Source organism: Microcaecilia unicolor, chromosome 3 (genome assembly GCF_901765095.1).
Source record: "Microcaecilia unicolor chromosome 3, aMicUni1.1, whole genome shotgun sequence".
Lineage (NCBI taxonomy): Eukaryota > Metazoa > Chordata > Amphibia > Gymnophiona > Siphonopidae > Microcaecilia > Microcaecilia unicolor.
This window is the reverse complement of record NC_044033.1, coordinates 307,013,657-307,031,239: the sequence shown is the minus strand read 5'-3', so window position 1 is coordinate 307,031,239 and position 17,583 is coordinate 307,013,657. Positions and strand designations below refer to the sequence as shown.

Sequence of the window (17,583 nt, the reverse complement as noted above, 5' to 3'; positions counted from 1 at the left end):
AGACTGCCTTAAGGTTCTCTCCATATCAAGTAATTTCAGCCAAATTCTGTCCAGATTCACCTACGTTTTTTTGTCCAGCAACATCTGATATCCTCGCATAGTCGAGTTCCCTTCTGGGCCCTTCCAATTCACCCCTTCCGGGCTCCGAAGTAGACCCCACGCGACTTGCATTAGTTGCAGGGCACGGAGGTGCCGTAGAGCTTGGCGGGGAAAGAGACGTCTCCACATCCGGCGGGGGAACCGCTTCATCGGCACCACATGTCAAGGACTCCGCTCCGCCTCCTCAAGAAATTGCGGGGAAGAAGCATTCCAAGCCCTATCCCACCGGGGTAGATGCTCCTGAAGGTAAGGGACCCCCTCGGATCGTCCCCTTGCGTTTCGTATGTGGCATGCTAGGAAAAAAGTTATATTTCAGCAAGAGAAGGCAGGAGTTCGCTTCTTACACAACCGCTCACGGCGCCATGTTGACACGCCCCCCCCCCAGTTTCTTGCTTTTTAACATCCTCTTTCAATCTTCAGCAGTGCTCCACTACCCCTACTCACCAGAATGGCCACTGTCTTGATCTTATCTTCTTCTCCAACTTCTCCAGTTTCTGTGCCTCAGCTCTTCCCCTCTCTGACCATCATCTAATAACTTTCACATTTAAACTCCCTTTCCCCCAGTCTTGTCCAATCTCCACCAATACATTTAGGAATCTTCAGGCTATTAACTTTTGCACTCTCTCTACCAGTGTTTAATCCCTCTTCTCAATCACTATGTTATCCAAATCTGTCAACGAGGCTGTCTCTTCCTATAATACTATTCTCTCTGCACTGGATATTCTAGCTCCTCTCATTCCCCATTCTGTAAGGCATACCAAAACCCCAGCCTTGGCTTATCTCTAGAATCTGCTACCTACATTCCTGTGCCTGAGCTGCTGAACACCTTTGGCTGAACTCCTATGCCCAAGCTGACTTCATACATTTCAAATTCTTGCTGACCTCCTTCCAGTCTGCTCTTTCACTTGCCAAACAGGACAACTACATCCACTTTAAAAATAACAAACTTTCTTGGCTCAAATCCCCAACATCTCTGAACTCTCTCCTCAAGGAGTCTTCACTTCCAATCCCCACTTCACTTCATTTTCTCCCCTGACTATGGATGAGCATTTTCATGACAAGGTTCATAAGATTAACCTTGAGTTCTCAACCAAGTCATCTTCACCTCTCCTTCCCCCAGTCCATTCTGTCAACCCTCTTTCAAACCCTGCCTCCTTTTCTTCCTTTTCTGAAATCACAGAAGGGAAACTGCACATTTTCTTTCCTCCTCCAAACTGACTACCTTTTCCTCTAATCCTATTCCTACCCATCTACTCAGCACCATTGCTCCTACTGTCATCCCTTCTACCTGTCATATTCTCAATCTTTCACTTTCCACTGCAACTGTTCCTGATGCCTTCAAACATGCCGTAGTTACACCACTCCTCAAAAAGCCTTCATTGGACCCTACCTGCCCTTCCAACTATCTCTCCATCTCCCTTTCTTATGCAAGCTACTTGAACATGTTATTCACCGCCATTGTCTTGACTTTCTTTCATCTCAAGCTACTCTTGATCGACTTCAATCTGGCTTCTGCCCTCTACATTCAACTTACACAGACCTGACCTATTCCTGGCTAGATCCAAAGGTCTCTATTCTATCCTCATCCTTCTTGATCTATCTGCTGCTTTTGACACTGTTGATCACCACCTACTCCTTGATACGCTGTCCTCACTTGCATTTAGGGGCTCTGTTCTTTTTTTGTTTTCTTCTTCTCTCTCCCATCGCACTTTTAGTGTATGCTCTGGTGGATCCTCCTCCTCCACTTCTATACCACTATCAGATGGTGTACCTCAGGGCTCTGTCTTGGGACTCTTCTTTTCTCCATCTACATTTATTCCCTTGGTGCTCCGATTTCTTCCCGTGGTTTTCAGTATACCTTTATGCGGATGACTCCCAGATCTACCTATCCACACCAGAAATTTCAGCAGAAATCCAGGCCCAAGTCTCAACCTGCCTGTCTGACATTGGTGCCTGGATGTCTCACAAACATCTGAAATTAAACCTGACCAAGACTGAGCTTCTTATCTTTCCTTCTAAACCCAACTCTCCTTTCTCTATCTCTGTAGATAACACATACCTTCCCTGTCTCATCAACTCATAACTTTGGAATCATCTTTGATTCTTCTCTTTCTTTGCACATATCCAACCTACTGCTAAAACTTGTTGTTTCTTTCTCTGTAATATCACCAAGATTCGTCCCTTCCTTTCTGAGCACACTACCAAAACCCTTATCCACTCTCTCATCACCTCACACTTAAGACTACTGTAACTTGCTTCTCATAGGTCTCCCACAAAGACATCTCTCTCCCCTTCCATCTGTTCAAAATTCTGCTGCACCACTTCAAGTTTCTTTATTATTTGATATACTGCCCATCAAAATTTATCTGAGCAGTTTATAAGTATAATTGCATTTAAAAAAAAAAAGGAAAAAAAAACACAAACAAGAGATAGAAAAGGGAAGCAGAATTCCATTAGGATAGGAAGGGGGCAGTAGAATATGGCAATGTAGCAAGACAAGCATCATGTCACACACACACGCACACACACACACACACACACACACACACACAGTCACATAATGGATGTTGCTGTGAAGATCCTTAATGTGGTGCAAACAGCCACCCAAGGTAACTTAGAGGCATTTTCTGGGGATAGACACAGTGTATTACACGAGTTTGGCCTTCCTGGATATGGGCACCGGTATTCCATGACTGGGTGTGGAGATTTTGCCTCTGTGCTCCTTTGTATGCAGGGCCTATCCGGTGACAGTTCAGAAACAGTGTACAGGTTCTATTACTTACTTACAGTGCTGGCATGGCAGTGGCTACACATTTGGATCTGATGTCAAATGCATGCCTCCCTGTAGCACTTATAGCTATGTTGAAAAGGACATTTTAGGGCTGTATCATGACACTCACAGCAGGATCCGAGAATAAAGTGCTGCAGTAGATGATAGCCCACTGTATGTGCAAGTACTTTGAGGAAGCACAAATTCGTGTAAGGTCTATGGATACATATATTTAGCTGGGTGGATATGTGGTCACTAGTAGGCATTATACAGGTGGGTCTGTTTCCAGCTATGTGCTGTAAGTGAGTGATGGAGAGTAAAGATAAGGCTGTGTGTCATCCTGTGTGTGCACTGTGTGTCTTCTTTCACGTGGTTGTGCGTATAGTTTCCACATAGGCCACTCCAGTGCATTATTTGTGGACATGGGGTGAAAACTGAGGGGGTCTGTGGGCAAGCTGCATAGTGTGGCCATGCACCTTGAGTGTCACCTTACACAGAGCATCAAATGTTGCAGCACTGACATGGGATAACACATAGCTAGGCACGCTCTGTTAGGAGTCACTGCAATGGCTGCGGCAGGTGGACCCTTACAGACTGACTGCACGAGTAAGGCATACATGTGCTTGCGGTGACCACTGTACACTGCATCAGATGCAGGTGGATTTGCAGCACTAAGCTCCTCCCAAGGTGATACCTCAGCATCTCAGTTGCTGTGTGCAGTGCCACCTGTTTTACTCATATCCATGTGACATGAGCAACAGCCATTTGGTTGTGATGATGCAGCCACTCCTGTTATCTATCTTGTGAAGCAGCCGGATGACATGAAATTCTCTGCAGCAACTCCAGCTGGGTCCTCTGGATGGCCCAGGACCTAGCCTTCAGTCCTTCTATGTTTCATACGACTCTGAGGCATCTAGGACAGAAGTGAGAATTTGGACATGTTTATTGGACATTCATCTCCCAGTCTCCCTCGGAGCAGATGCGGATGTTCCTCACCCTAGGCATGGTAATGGATTGTAGTGGTGGTGTTTTAGTTGTTAGAAAGAGAGCTGTGTTGTGTTGAGGGCCTGTGTTCCCCTTCTGCTCCTGTCTCTGACAGACCTCATGTTCTTTGTTGGTGTCAATGTTGCTCTGCACACCAGCACGTTTCATTCTGCACTATTTAAAATAACTACACACTTATACCTACTGCAACAGCAGGCTTTGGGGTTCCTCATATGGTACAAAAGTAATGCGGACATGCGAGATAGTACATTAGCCAACATAATGTATTTTGGGTGTGGGGGAAGAGCTGGGTGTGTTTGGGTTCCAGAAAGCACCTTAGGTGGCGATAGACGATGGAAAACAGGCTTTGCCCTTTTGCTAAATGCAATTATGTATCTTTAGTGCTCTGGCCATATACAGGACAATTATATAAATTAAGCACTAATATTTAAGTGTGCTCCTACCATGTGTCCTTCAGATGCCTAATTCTAGGTACCCAATTATTGAATTGCCCCCATAGTGTCCTAGTGCAGCACTTCTGGACTGTTGCGTTTCAGAATATGAGCAACCCAGGCACTAACTCTTTTTTGGGGAAGAGAGGGGTTCTCGTGCTGAATGTTTGCCTATGTACCATCCCACATACTTGGCATCCATAAGTGAACAGATAGTTAGCAGGTTAGGTGTGAGGGCCACAGATGCACAGGTAAAGGCTTACCTTGCGAGGGCCATCTGGATTCTTCCACAGGCTTGCCGTACTGTATTGTGTGCTGGCCATCATCTATTTGGCCAGTAGAGGTGGGCCTCCTTACCCACAACTAGTACTGCCAGGTCACTCATCACCTGAGAGAAGTTGTGCTCCCTCAAGGCAGCCATGTTGTTTATGTATGTGGAAGTCCAGTAGAGGCTGCTGTGTTGTGCGGGACTAGAAATATGTTGTCATAGCTCTGCATAGCCTACGGTGCCAGGTCACAAGGCACTGCAAAAAGGTCCATGTATGTGATGGCCAGCTGCCATTTAAATGGTCATTCTACACCTGTATTTCAAAACAGGAACAGGCACACGTGAACCTCACCGACTATGCCCTTTGGAGTTTAGACACACAAACTGTGCACAGACTCAGGATAGAGATGTATCTTAATTTTGCAACAAGTTATATGTCTTTACCCCTGCTTGGCTACATTGCCTCTTTGCAAGTTTATGTTGCCTTATTTTGCAAAAGATATACATGTATCTTCCACACATTTAGGGGGACGTTATCACCGTGGCCACTGTTACATGATATTGAACTGTTAAGCCCAGTTATCAGTAACTAGATCTTACTGCATCAAATGGGGCCTGTACTAAAATAGCATGAGTTATTGGTAAAATAACAGGTCTATATATATATATATATTGTTATTTCTGCACACATGAAGGCCAGAACCTACAGCGGTTCCTTTTCCTTTAGATCTCTACAATGATCCAGATGGTTTTTGGGCATATAGACTTAGCCTGGCCTCAGAATGACATCCTATACTATATCTCCTATCAAACTGAGCTCTCTTTTTCATCAAGCACTGCCATTTCCTCCCCTCCCCCTCCCCACTGACAGTTTGAACTTCTTGGTTGTGTTTTGGATCTCTTTCAGGGAGAGAAAACTAACAACTTATAGCAGCAGCAGCTTCAGAGAGCATTTTCCATCTCACAGATAGGCTGCAGAGAATACCTACTTTGTAGCGCTCTAGAAATGTTAAATAGTAGTAGTATATATATATGTCTATCCCTGGGGGTGGAGTACACAGATTTTACATTGCATCTACATATGAAGACCCGCTCTTCTAAAATAATGGCCTCAATAATGGCCTCAATCAACATTTATTATCCTGCCTATAAGACATATCTATGTAAAATTGTGCTGCCCAGGTTATTAAACCTCACTTAATGATGCCAGCGTTGCTGAGAGAACTTCAAGACTGTGGTTAGATATCAGGATTTAAAATGAACATGGGCAAATTTGGGCACTAAATATTAATTTTTCCAGTTCACTTAAGGAAAATATGCAGGATGATGTTCCCTTTAAGTGGGCACAGGAAAATATTAAGTATCCAGGGGCCAAGATCCTGAAAAGACAGTTTAAAAATACTTGATCATAACTATCTACCTTTATTTCAAAGAAATCTTTGAGGATTTAGACAAAGGGCAGGAAGGCTTCTGGTGGCTTTGGGGGAATAGACACAATAAAGATGAATCTCTTACACAGGCTGAAATATATCTTCCAGGTATTGTCCATTGGTATATCTAATCAGATTTTTGAGAGAATGTAGAGGAAGTTATCTCAATTTATATGAAGGCCCTGTAGGATAGTGAGGAACATGTTCAGAGGCATAGGAGCCAACTTTTCAAAATGACTGGGGATGCTAAACCCAACACAAATTACCCCTTGCTCAATATCAGGGTGCTCAAGCACTCACAGGGTTGGCTCCTATGTTCAGAGGAAAGAAGCAGGAACAGCCCAACTGAAGAATATATTACTCTGGCAAAAAGAAGGGGTAGTACAAGAGGGATAGAGACAGAGCAGCAATATTTGAGGGAACTACCTATTTAACATCTGCCATGACTGCAGTGAGGAACAAGTGCACTACATAAGATGGAGGATCTATTTCTAAAGGTGTTTCACCTATGATGACAAATAGAAAAAGGGGGTAATCTTAGATGAGACTTCTTATTACTAAAGCTGATAAGGTTTAACATAGAATTATTTCCAGGTAGGACAGGAAGGACCTTAAGACATTGCGAAGAGCTGGAATTTATTACCTTTGTGGCAAGGAAAGGGTAACTTTCCTTTAGGGAACTACAGACAGGTTTCCATCTGAAGGATGAGGATTTCTTCCAGGTAATGCAGGTCCAATGTTACCTGTAGGAAAAAAATGTAATATAGTATGTAAAGGTAGGTTACACCCTATTTGAACAACTAGCAGAGAAAGAGTCTTGGAAGACTACAGTAAAAATTTAGAACATCCTGAGAAATTATTCATTTAAAAAGTTTCCCTAAATGACAGCATTTGACGTGGACCTGGGAAAGGCAATGTGAAGAAATTTATGACAAAGGTAGAGGTAATCAACCGCACTAAAAAAAAATAACTATAAAAATCTATGATATTTGACACTATGCAGATTGAGCAAAATATTGGCTACTGGATGGGGTGTGAGGAAGAAGCAGCTTTTTCGTATTTGATGGCAATGTCCTAGAATTCATAGAGGACAGAGAATTTGAAATATCATCTCAAATATCACAGGCCTGACCCTTGAGGGGAACCCTACAGCATGTTTGTTAGGGGCTCTCCTAGAGAACTGAGAGACCAGAGAAGGGAAACTGGTGTAAAATGGATGTTCACGGCTATTTAATGTGTTGTTTGTTTAATAAAAATATGAAATATATGTATATTTTGAAGGTCTTTCCAAACCACGGCCAGAACATTCAGCTTCAGCACACTTTCACTTCCATATATAAGTGGTACCATTTCTTAAATCACTGCCTATTATGAATATCCCAATTTGCACGAGCAAATCAGCTTTCTACAGGTGTAAGTGGCACCTAACCTTTCTAAAATCACATTTCTCAAAAGCTCACTACCTTTACTAAATGAATGAAGCTAAACTGCAATACAGAAAAGAAACTGTAAAATGTGTATTTTATAACAGATGCAGAACTACTGATTAATACATCATAAAGCAGTGAGGTCCAGCCCAGCCTGTTCCCTCAATTTTTTCAATCCCCTAGTTCTGACCCACCCACTTTTCCTCCCTACTCTAAGCTAGATCCACACACTCTCTTCCTCCATCTGGGCTGACACCACCTGTTCATCCTTCATGAACAGGCAGTCAGTCCAATTTCACTCTCTTCTTCCTCTGTTCCACCTATTTCAGGTGGGCTGAGGCAGTGCTGCTTCTTCCTTCTTCGACCTATATGTTATAAGTACATAAGTAATGCCACACTGGGAAAAGACCAAGGGTCCATCGAGCCCAGCATCCTGTCCATGACAGCGGCCAATCCAGGCCAAGGGCACCTGGCGAGCTTCCCAACGTACAAACATTCTATACATGTTATTCCTGGAATTGTGGATTTTTCCCAAGTCCATTTAGTAGCGGTTTATGGACTTGTTCTTTAGGAAACCGTTTAACCCCTTTTTAAACTCTGCCAAGCTAACCGCCTTCACCACATTCTCCGGCAACGAATTCCAGAGTTTAATTACGCGTTGGGTGAAGAAAATATTTCTCCGATTTGTTTTAAATTTACTACACTGTAGTTTCATCGCATGCCCCCTAGTCCTAGTATTTTTGGAGAGCGTGAACAGACGCTTCACATCCACCTGTTCCACTCCACTCATTATTTTATATACCTCTACCTTGTCTCCCCTCAGCCGTCTCTTCTCCAAGCTGAAAAGCCCTAGCCTCCTTAGTCTTTCTTCATAGGGAAGTCGTCCCATCCCCGCTATCATTTTAGTTGCCCTTTGCTGCACCTTTTCCAATTCCACTATATCTTTCTTGAGATGCGGCGACCAGAATTGAACACAGATAGTTTTACACTATTGACATCATTGACGAGTTTTGCAGCTGCGGCGATCTACAGCTGAGTTTTTTTTTTGTTTCTCAATTCAAGGAAGCCATATAGCTATATATATCTCTCTTGGTTAAGCCACCAGCCACACAAGAGATTTATTTGACCCCTGATGCAGGCCTTGGTGCCGAAACACAGCCATGTCGGGTCGTTTTTAAGCTATCCACATTAAAGACTTCCAGATATCCTCTTTGAGCTGTCCTCACTTTTTTGTCCATTGCTTTTGTTGCACGTGAGGATTCTTCTTCTCCCTTTAAGTTTTCCTATAGATAGAAACCATTAGCCCAGAGGATAAATTTCTTTTCTTCTATTAAAAATAAATAAACAAATAAATCTATCTAAATAAAGAAGAAAAAAAATCACATGCTGAAGCCTAAGCCACTCATATACTACTGGCCCCAGATTCCATTATCACACTCAGAAAAACCCCCTTTATGCCAATATTAAGCACTTTCTATAATACAATAAGGAGGGAACTCCTTATACTCCAACTAGAGTACTAAGGTCACTTCAAGACCACAGAATGGTCATGCCACACTTAAAGCAGAGCATCAGGAGACTGGACCCAAAAAAGAGCTTTCCTTTGGTTACTACCTTACTTATGGAACAATTCATGGTAAAGCAGAATAAAAAAAAAATTAAAATTTTATTGAAAATTTTTTTATTCACTCAGGAGTCCTTTTACTAAGCTATGGTAAAAGGGGGCCTGCGCTAGCATCAGTACATGTTTCTGATGCTCGCTGAGGCCCCCTTTTACCGCAGCAGATAAAAGGCTGCCTTTTTTCTGGAAAAGAAATGGCCTTGCGGTAGGTGAACCACTTGCTTTGTGGCCATTTTTGGGGGGTGGGGGAACACTTACCGCCACCCATTGAGGTGGTGGTAAGGGCTCCCATGCTAACCAGGCAGCACACTGCCTGATTACCGCCAGGTAAGCACTGGCACTACAAAATAGAAAATATTTTGTAGCGCTGGAAATGACGCACAGTTGAGGTGGGAACTACCACCAGGCTCCTGTGGTAGCCCATCAGTAGTTCTGGACTGGCGCACGACAAGCCTGTTGCTGCACATCAACCCTATAGTACAATGAAAGATAAAGAAAAAAAGACAACTACTAAAACCATGAAACATGACAGGTTATTTAGGATGAATAAGCAGTATGTATGTCTCTTGTATGAATGAGGCAAGCTTTTCTATCAACAATAGAGTTCCTGATTTTATTTTGCATGTTAAAGGTAGGTGCTCCTTTCTGTGCACTGCACGGAATGCTAATTTCAATAATAATGAGCTTGTTGTAATACATTTGCATTGGATTATCAGTAGCTGCTATGGTGAACAGTTAAAGCCACCCAGAACCCCTTTGTGCATTAGGCGCTAGATAACATTTCCTTTAGACCAGCTACAGCCAGTGTAAAGTAAACTTTACAAGTATGATAAGTTTTGTGCATCAGGCTCTTATTAAGTAAAGGAGAGTGAAGAGTGGTCTTAGCCCTGACTTCCCTACAAAACTTTATATTTTACTTACTGTAACCCATCTCATGCTTATCCAGGCATGAAAGGGTTGTATTACTAAACAGCCCATGAAAGGAACAAAAAGGAAAACCATTATTTTAACAGAAAGGGAGTCAATGAATCAAGATAGCTTTTCAAATTATGTTATGAAATCCTGCTCTTCGCTGTTCATTTGCTCTTCCAAATGCATCTCTCTGTCAAGCAAAGCGGCAACCCATGCTGCTTTCCAGCAGTCAAGCAAATGTAGATTACAAAACCTGCACTGTGAGTGGTGGCCCCCTGGACTCTTGAAGGATTTATTTCTCCCCGCCCCCCCAAAAAAAAAAAAAAAAAACAAAGCCAGGAAAGTTCTAAATTCTTTAAAAAAATCAAGATGTTTCACAGTCATCAGGTAAACTTGACAACTTGCTCTTCTCAAAAACACAGTCACAACTTCTGCAAATGCAAATGGCAGGCTTAAGCCAGATTCCCTGAAATAATAAGTGGGGGAAGCATTTGGGTGCTCTTTTCATGTTTGTCATCAATGTATAAATTAAGATTACTGCAAAACAAAACAGCTCCCATTTTTTTCTCTCTCAAAATCAGATAAGTTTCTATTTATCCATTTTGTTTATACATGGCATTATTTTGAGTGCACCTCACATTGATTTTTGGAGGGTCTTAGTTACTTAGCACTTTATCAACGCAAAAGTGCACTGGTAAATAGTTGTACCCAAAAGGTACTACCCGATGAAAGAGAACAAACCAGTCACCTTGTGATCGTAGACATAGGGTCCTTTTGGGTGAAAGATTGGTCTGAGGGTATTTTTTATGCATATTTAATAGCTTTTGGTTAGCTGATAAAATTGAATTTAGTTGTTGGGGCCTAGTTGATCTAGTCACATGGCCTGACTCTCTGTGACTAATGCTCCCTTTTTCTTCTTATTGGTTAAGAATTCTTTGTGCCCTAATTCCCAGGACTTGGGGTGTTGTACCTTTGTCTTTGTATGGGAATGGGGGAGAGGTTTTAGACTTTTTTTTTTTTCTTACATACTTCTACAAAGTCATCCAGTCAGTGTCTGATGATGGTTTCCTGTCTAGGTAAATTGACCCCCATTAAAAGAGTAACTGGCACATGCTGCAGAGGAGGCTCTATCTTGGCCCTATCTCTTAGCTAGTCTTTGTGATGATGGGGCAGAGGAGATGACTATGGTGCTTGGGAAATATCCCATAATGGCCTCAGTAGTGGGCATAATGGATGAGGGCCAGTTAGAGCGTTCCTTTTGGAGCTAGGGGCACCTTTCATCTCCTTAGACATGGGCACAGCAAAGGCTGTATTCACTGGGAATTTCTCAGCAGAAGGGCACATTTCTTGACAGGACCTTTGGAAGTGAAGAGGTCCAGGATGTTAGCTGGGAAGGGGGCTCAGAAAAGGTGCCTGTTTTCACCTTAAGGCACTCTTTGCAAACATGGACTTATTCCGCCATAGATACCACCTTGTTTAAGTCTCTGGGGTGAAAAAGATTGGTAGAAGTGGTTCTACTTTACTTTAGCCTTGTGGCAGGCTTAAGGCTACCAGTAGGCAAAACAATTCTAAGTAATTCAGCCCTTTTTCATGGTGTCTCAGAAAAGCTAACCCCAACAACCTCATCTCCTGTAAAACTCTGAGGTGAAGCATAAGAACTCAGTCTGGAAGAAAGGATAAAACATTAGACAAAATGACTTTCACCTATCGTTCAATGAGGGGCTTCGGTTGAGAGTAAAGTTCTCCCACCTTAATGCCCTGAACCAAGGCTTTGTGGTGATAGCCAATGTTACCAATAATATAATGGCCTTACCAACCATTTTGCTGGCTGCCACCACATTTATAAGGCCCATCATTCCTGCAGAACAGAAATATAATCTTGCAGTTGTCACTGGACAGGCTACAACACTACAGGATGGGACACCTTTAGAGTTTTCTCTGGCCATTCCTCAGTGTGGGTCAGGGTTGGTGTAGAGGTATGGTCTAGCCATACCATGCCAACTCCAGGCTCCGCCCATTCTTCCTCGACTCACTCTATGCCTGAAACAACCTTCCTGAGCCCTTACGTCAAGCCCCCTCCCTGCCCATCTTCAAGTCTCTGCTTAAAGCCCACCTCTTCAATGCTGCCTTCGGCACCTAACTCTTACCTTCAGGATATCCGGACTGCCCCAATTTGACTGCCCCTATCGTACTGACTACTCACTTGTCCTTTAGATTGTAAGCTCTTTGAGCAGGGCCTGTCCTTTTATGTTAAATTGTACAGCGCTGCGTAACCCTAGTAGCGCTTTAGAAATGTTAAGTAGTAGTAGTAGTAGGATGGGACACCTTTAGAGTTTTCTCTGGCCATTCCTCAGTGTGGGTCAGGGTTGGTGTAGAGGTATGGTCTAGCCAGCTACCACCATGACTGCCACATCAGATGGTATAAAGACAGCAGCTAGAACCCTTACATGTACACCTGAGAGAAGCTGCAGGCAAGGTGGCAGACCACCATCTTCTGCCTTCCTATTGTTCTTCAGTCTGTCATCTGGCTTCTCAGATCCTGCTAGTTAATGTCACCTTTGCCACTGGCGGACCAAAGACAACAGATGAAACAAAAGGCTGATCTGCTATTCTGTTTGGGACAGCTGACAGAAAGTGCTCCTGCTAAACCTGATGTGGTGGAATATTCCCAACAGACTGACTTAAGGGGGGGTAGGGGGCTTCTTCCTACCTTGGGGTTGTGTCCTAGACGAGTCCCTGCCTGGGGCCCTTTTAGTTCTGGGTTTTCCTTTGGAAAGTGGTCCTCCAATCCAGAGCTTGGAGGACTTCCGTTCCAGGGTCCATATGGTGCAAGGGGGGTTTATGTACTGGTAGTCTCACCTAGGGATTTGCCTTGGTTCTGTACCCACAGATCCTTCTCAAGACAAGGGGATTCTTGCCATTTTAGGCAGCCTTCCCAGGGCTAGCCTTGGGGCCCGGATGGTGCAACTAGCCCTCACAGGCAGGGACCTGCCTAAGGCTATACAACCATCAATTTGTTATGGTGGAAGGTTCTGTGGGACACTGTGGGATTAGCATAAATGAACTCGGTGGCATCAATATGTGCTCTTGTAGCCACCAGTTCCCTACCCTTATCTCCATTCCTCTCCCTTCCCTCCTCCTGCTTTGACCATGTTGGTTTCAGAGAGAAGGAGTTATCTCTGGTACAGGTGGAAAGAGTGGCAGCAAATGGGTAGAGCAGTTGGGCCAATGTGACATCCGGGCCAAGGTTTCTTGTCACTACAGCAAGTGATAAATTCAGTTAGCCATGAGGTGGCTACTGGATATTCAGCCTCAGATACGCTCAAAGCCAATGGGGGATTGATGGATGCTCTGGGTGGGGTAAATCAATGAGAAAGTCTATCCCTATCAGACATAATTCCATGATGGGATCAATGGGCTGGTTTGCCACTGCTCATTGTTCCTGCTTCCAAGCTAGCCAGGATGGTTAAGATGCAGGGCTGGCCCTACTACTATACAAATTAAGCAGTTACTTAGGGCAGCAGAATTTGGGGGCAACAAAAAAGAGACTGTAGACAGGCAGATAGAGTAATGTGGCAGGTGGGGATCCTCAGGCCCCCAACAGCTGAAGGAGAGCTCAATCAGTTGGGTGGAGATTCAGCAGCCTGTATATCATGTGATCAGCATCAAAAAATGCTGGCCCTGCAATCACACATTTTGAATGTATACACAATGCCAACCTTGAGAAGGAAGATAGGGGTAAGGGGGGCTGTGACAGGCTCCCACTACTCAGTTAACCCAAAAGGCAAGGGCCACATACTGAGGGAGAAAGTGGGAGAAGTAGAGGCAGCGGAGATTCTTTGGTGCTGGAGAAGGTGTAAGAGGCAGGGCATTTTGGAGGAGTAAGATGCAATGGGCAGATACTGAGGGAGAGGCAGGGGGATGGATGCTTTGGAAAATAGGGAGTGGGGAGATACAGGGGACAGATACAGGGGGTGGGGAATGAGTGGTAGGGGCACATCTTGAGGGGCAGAGGAGAAGAGATAGAGCCAGAGACAGTGGCCAAATGATAACAAAGGGGGCAAGAGGGCAGATGACTGGAGAAAAGGGAAATGGGAGACTTGGTTGTGGTAAGGGGTAAGAACAGGAGAGGAGGGACACCTCTCGTCTGCTTATGTAAAAAAGTTATATGCATAAATGATGGGCAGCGGATGGGGAGAAAGAAAGAGATGATGGACACTGGGCGGAGAAGGGGAGTATGCTGTTGAGCAGGAGGAGAAATAGAGTGGAGTGCTGGGAAGCGAGTGGGAAGAAAGGAAAGACAGAGGAGGGAGGCACGCTGGACTCACTATTCCTAATGGGGAAAGAGCTGTGCCAGAGCTACAACCACCAACAGGAGGCTGCTGGAGCAACTGCTAATAGGTAAGTCGGGATCCGGGCTGGGAAGGGGAAAAAGGCTAATTCAGCAAGGGTGCCCAGTACTTTTGCACAATTCCTGATAAGGTGCAGCCATCTATAGAGCCCTCTATTGGCAGAAGTTCACTTCTGCAATCTAGGATGGTGCTGAAGAGACCCTGAAACATTTGTGTCACTTGAGGGTAATTTCCCCCTGCAGGACGGGGAGGAGGATGACCCCTTTTTTTTAGCATTTCTCTTTAGGGGTATAGTGTAGTGCTCCCCTTTACATAACCTGGAGCTCCAGTAGTGAAGAGAGAGATTAGAGAAAAAGAAGATAAATGAAATCATGCGCAAGTAAAGATATGTAAATATCAAAAGGTGGGATGGGGACTAAACAAAAATATTTTCCCTACTGCTTTAAACTTGAGACAGCAGGGTGGAGAAAAGGGAGAAAGAAGAACAAAAGATTTTGCTGACATCTTTGGATCCAGAAGTGGGTAAGACAAAAATTATTTAGGGTTTTGTCCTTTGCTTTCTGTGGACCAGTAATAGGAAAGGGAAGGACTGATCCTCTTCCAGTCAATGTAAATCCCTCACTAAATGTAATCATAAAATTCATACATAGACAAATAAATGCATGCTAGCTGAAAGACAAGTGCCAGAAATAGAGAAAGTACAGTTACCAACTGATGATTTGAATGTATACTGTATAAGATAAATGATAATAGGGTTCCTGACTCCAGATTTGCCTGTTGATCCAGTCCTAGTTTTACTGCCATTGCACGCAGGAATGTGTAGTTCTGTTTTCCCAACTGAATCCATGCGAAAAGCAAGACTACAATTCCATGCATGCAGAGAGTTAAAGCAAGGACTGGATCAATTCTGTCAGGCGAATCTGGAGCTGGCTATTCTAAGGAAAACCAAAGGGATTACACTTAAATACTTTGTAGTTTAAAAGGGCTGAGGGTGCAGGACGATAACATGGAAAAAAGGAACCTGCACAGTAAGGCCCATTCAACAGTAGGACAAGATAGGGTGGAAAAGGGTATAAGAATAATAATTTTAAAAAAAAGATAACGGAAGGAACCATCTATAATCCTTTAAAAATGCAAGACATCTCACGGCCACCAGGTGCACCTATTAAAGGTCATGGCCGGCATGCCCTTCCCAAACACAGAGGCACAACATCCGCCCCCTCTGCAAATGCAAACGCCGGGCTCGAGCCCGATTCGCTGCGAAAAAAGGGGGAAGCGGTCGCGTGTCCTATTTTTTCCCTTTATCATAAATATATAAATTATGCTAATTAAGAACATTGCATATTAACAAAACAAAACAACTCCCATTTCTCTCTCTCTCTCTTGAAAACCCCCTCCATTGCTACTTACCGGGGATGGGTCCAGTGGAGCGCGGGCTTTTCTGAGGAGAATATTTCCCGTGTTTTTTTTAATTTAATTTGCACGTGAAGAGAAACGAGGCATATTTTGTAAACTGCCTTATTTTGCAGCTGAACCCAGAAAAAATAATTACAAATTCCTCTCACAGCTTGGTGCCGGGAGCTCTGGCTGCCACACAAAAGGGGGGGAGGGCGTATTTGCATTGATAAAAAGAAGGTCCTGGATTAAAAAAAAATTACGTCTCATGACTACAGTGAACCATTTTTTCTCCCCCCGCTTGGTGGGTTTAGAAGAGTGAAAGCCTGAATCTGGTGTGCAAACACCGTCCTTGAATAGAAACTTCAATGCAGTTTTTTTTTTTACTTGAATATATTTTTTGCAACTGCGTCATAAGCATAATTTATGCGTGGCAAGGACTGCATACTAAACACTGGAAATATGGAGTGAGGGAGCTAGAGGGAGTGCCTGAGCTCTTAAAGTTATAAGCACTTCGGTTTCGTTTCCAATGCAGAAAGAATGTGGACAGTTGTGAGAAAAACATTTGGGAAGCCACACGCCCCTCCCCCAAGAACAACTTTTTTTTTTTTTTTGGGGGGGGGGGGGGTGAGGTTGGTCTTAGTATAAATTGATATGCCTTGCTTGCTATCTCTCAGTCCTGATATTTAAGACTCACTGCAGCCTTGATACTGAAACCAAACCTCTTTTTTTTGTTTTTGAGATTTGTAAAACTGCGCCTGAGCTTTTATTGTGTTTCCAAAAAAACATGAAGCAAAATATATGTAACATAGTAATATAATAGAAACATGACCGCAGATAAAGGCCATATGACCCATCCAGTCTGCCCATCCTCTGTAACCCCTAATTCTTCCTGTTCCTAAGCGATCCCACATGCTTATCCCATGGCTTTTTAAAATTCTGGAACAGTCCTCGACTCCACCACCTCCACCGGGAGGCCATTCCACGCCTTCACCATTCTTTCTGTGAAATAATACTTCCTTAGGTTACTCCTAAGCCTATTCCCTCTCAGCTTTGTTGTATGCCCCCTCATTCCAGAGCTCTCCATTTGAAAATGGCTCTCTTCCTGTACATAAATGCCTTTGAGATATTTAAACGTTTCTATCATGTCTCCTCTCTCCCAGGGTATACATGTTGAGGTTCATAAGCCTGTCCCTATAATTTTTGCATTCAAGACCGCTTACTAATTTTGTAGCCGCCCTCTGGACCGACTCCATCCTGTTTATATCTTTCCGTAGGTGCGGTCTCCAGAACTGCACGCAGTACTCCAAATGAGGTCTCACCAGAGACTTATACAACGGCACTATCACCTCCTTTTTCCTGCTGGTCATGCCTCTCTTTATGCACCCAAACATCCTTCTGACTTTGGCCGTCGCTTTTTCTACCTGTTTGAAAGCTTTAAGGTTGTCAGACACAATCACCCCCAAGTCCCGCTCTTCCTTCGCACACTGAAGCACTACACCCCCTATACTGTACCGTTCCCTTGGATTTTGGCAGATAAAGATCTGTACGGTCCATCCAGAATGCCCAACAAAGATAACTCATAGTATAAGGTACATATGTATACTTGAGCTTCATTTGTCTTTGCCGTTTTCAGGGCACAGACTGTAGAAGTACGCCTGGCACTGGCCTTGTTCTCCAACTAGTGAAGTTGTCATCGAAGTCCCATTCCAGCCCAATCAAAACTGTCAATCCACGATCAGGGCACAGACTGTAAAAGTCTGCCCGGCACCGGCCTATCTGGCCAGTCTAGGGGAGAAAGATGTTCCTCAGAATAAAAGGAAAACTACAGCTTGCATGAGGTGATGTAAGCCAGCAAAGAGATCCATTGATT

At 43.8% G+C, this 17,583-nt stretch overlaps 1 protein-coding gene across 1 annotated transcript in view; it reads right to left on the bottom strand.

Moving 5' to 3' along the window:
* The window catches only part of POU6F1 (POU class 6 homeobox 1), a 143,985-nt gene extending 128,189 nt beyond the window's left edge, over nucleotides 1-15,796 (bottom strand). The window contains exons 1-2 of the mRNA XM_030198283.1: nucleotides 15,726-15,796; nucleotides 6,647-6,746 (exon numbers count right to left, since the gene is read on the bottom strand). The gene's annotated coding sequence lies outside the window, so the exon portion shown is untranslated. The remainder of the gene's footprint in view (nucleotides 1-6,646; nucleotides 6,747-15,725) is intronic.
* Nucleotides 15,797-17,583: the final 1,787 nt, after the last annotated feature.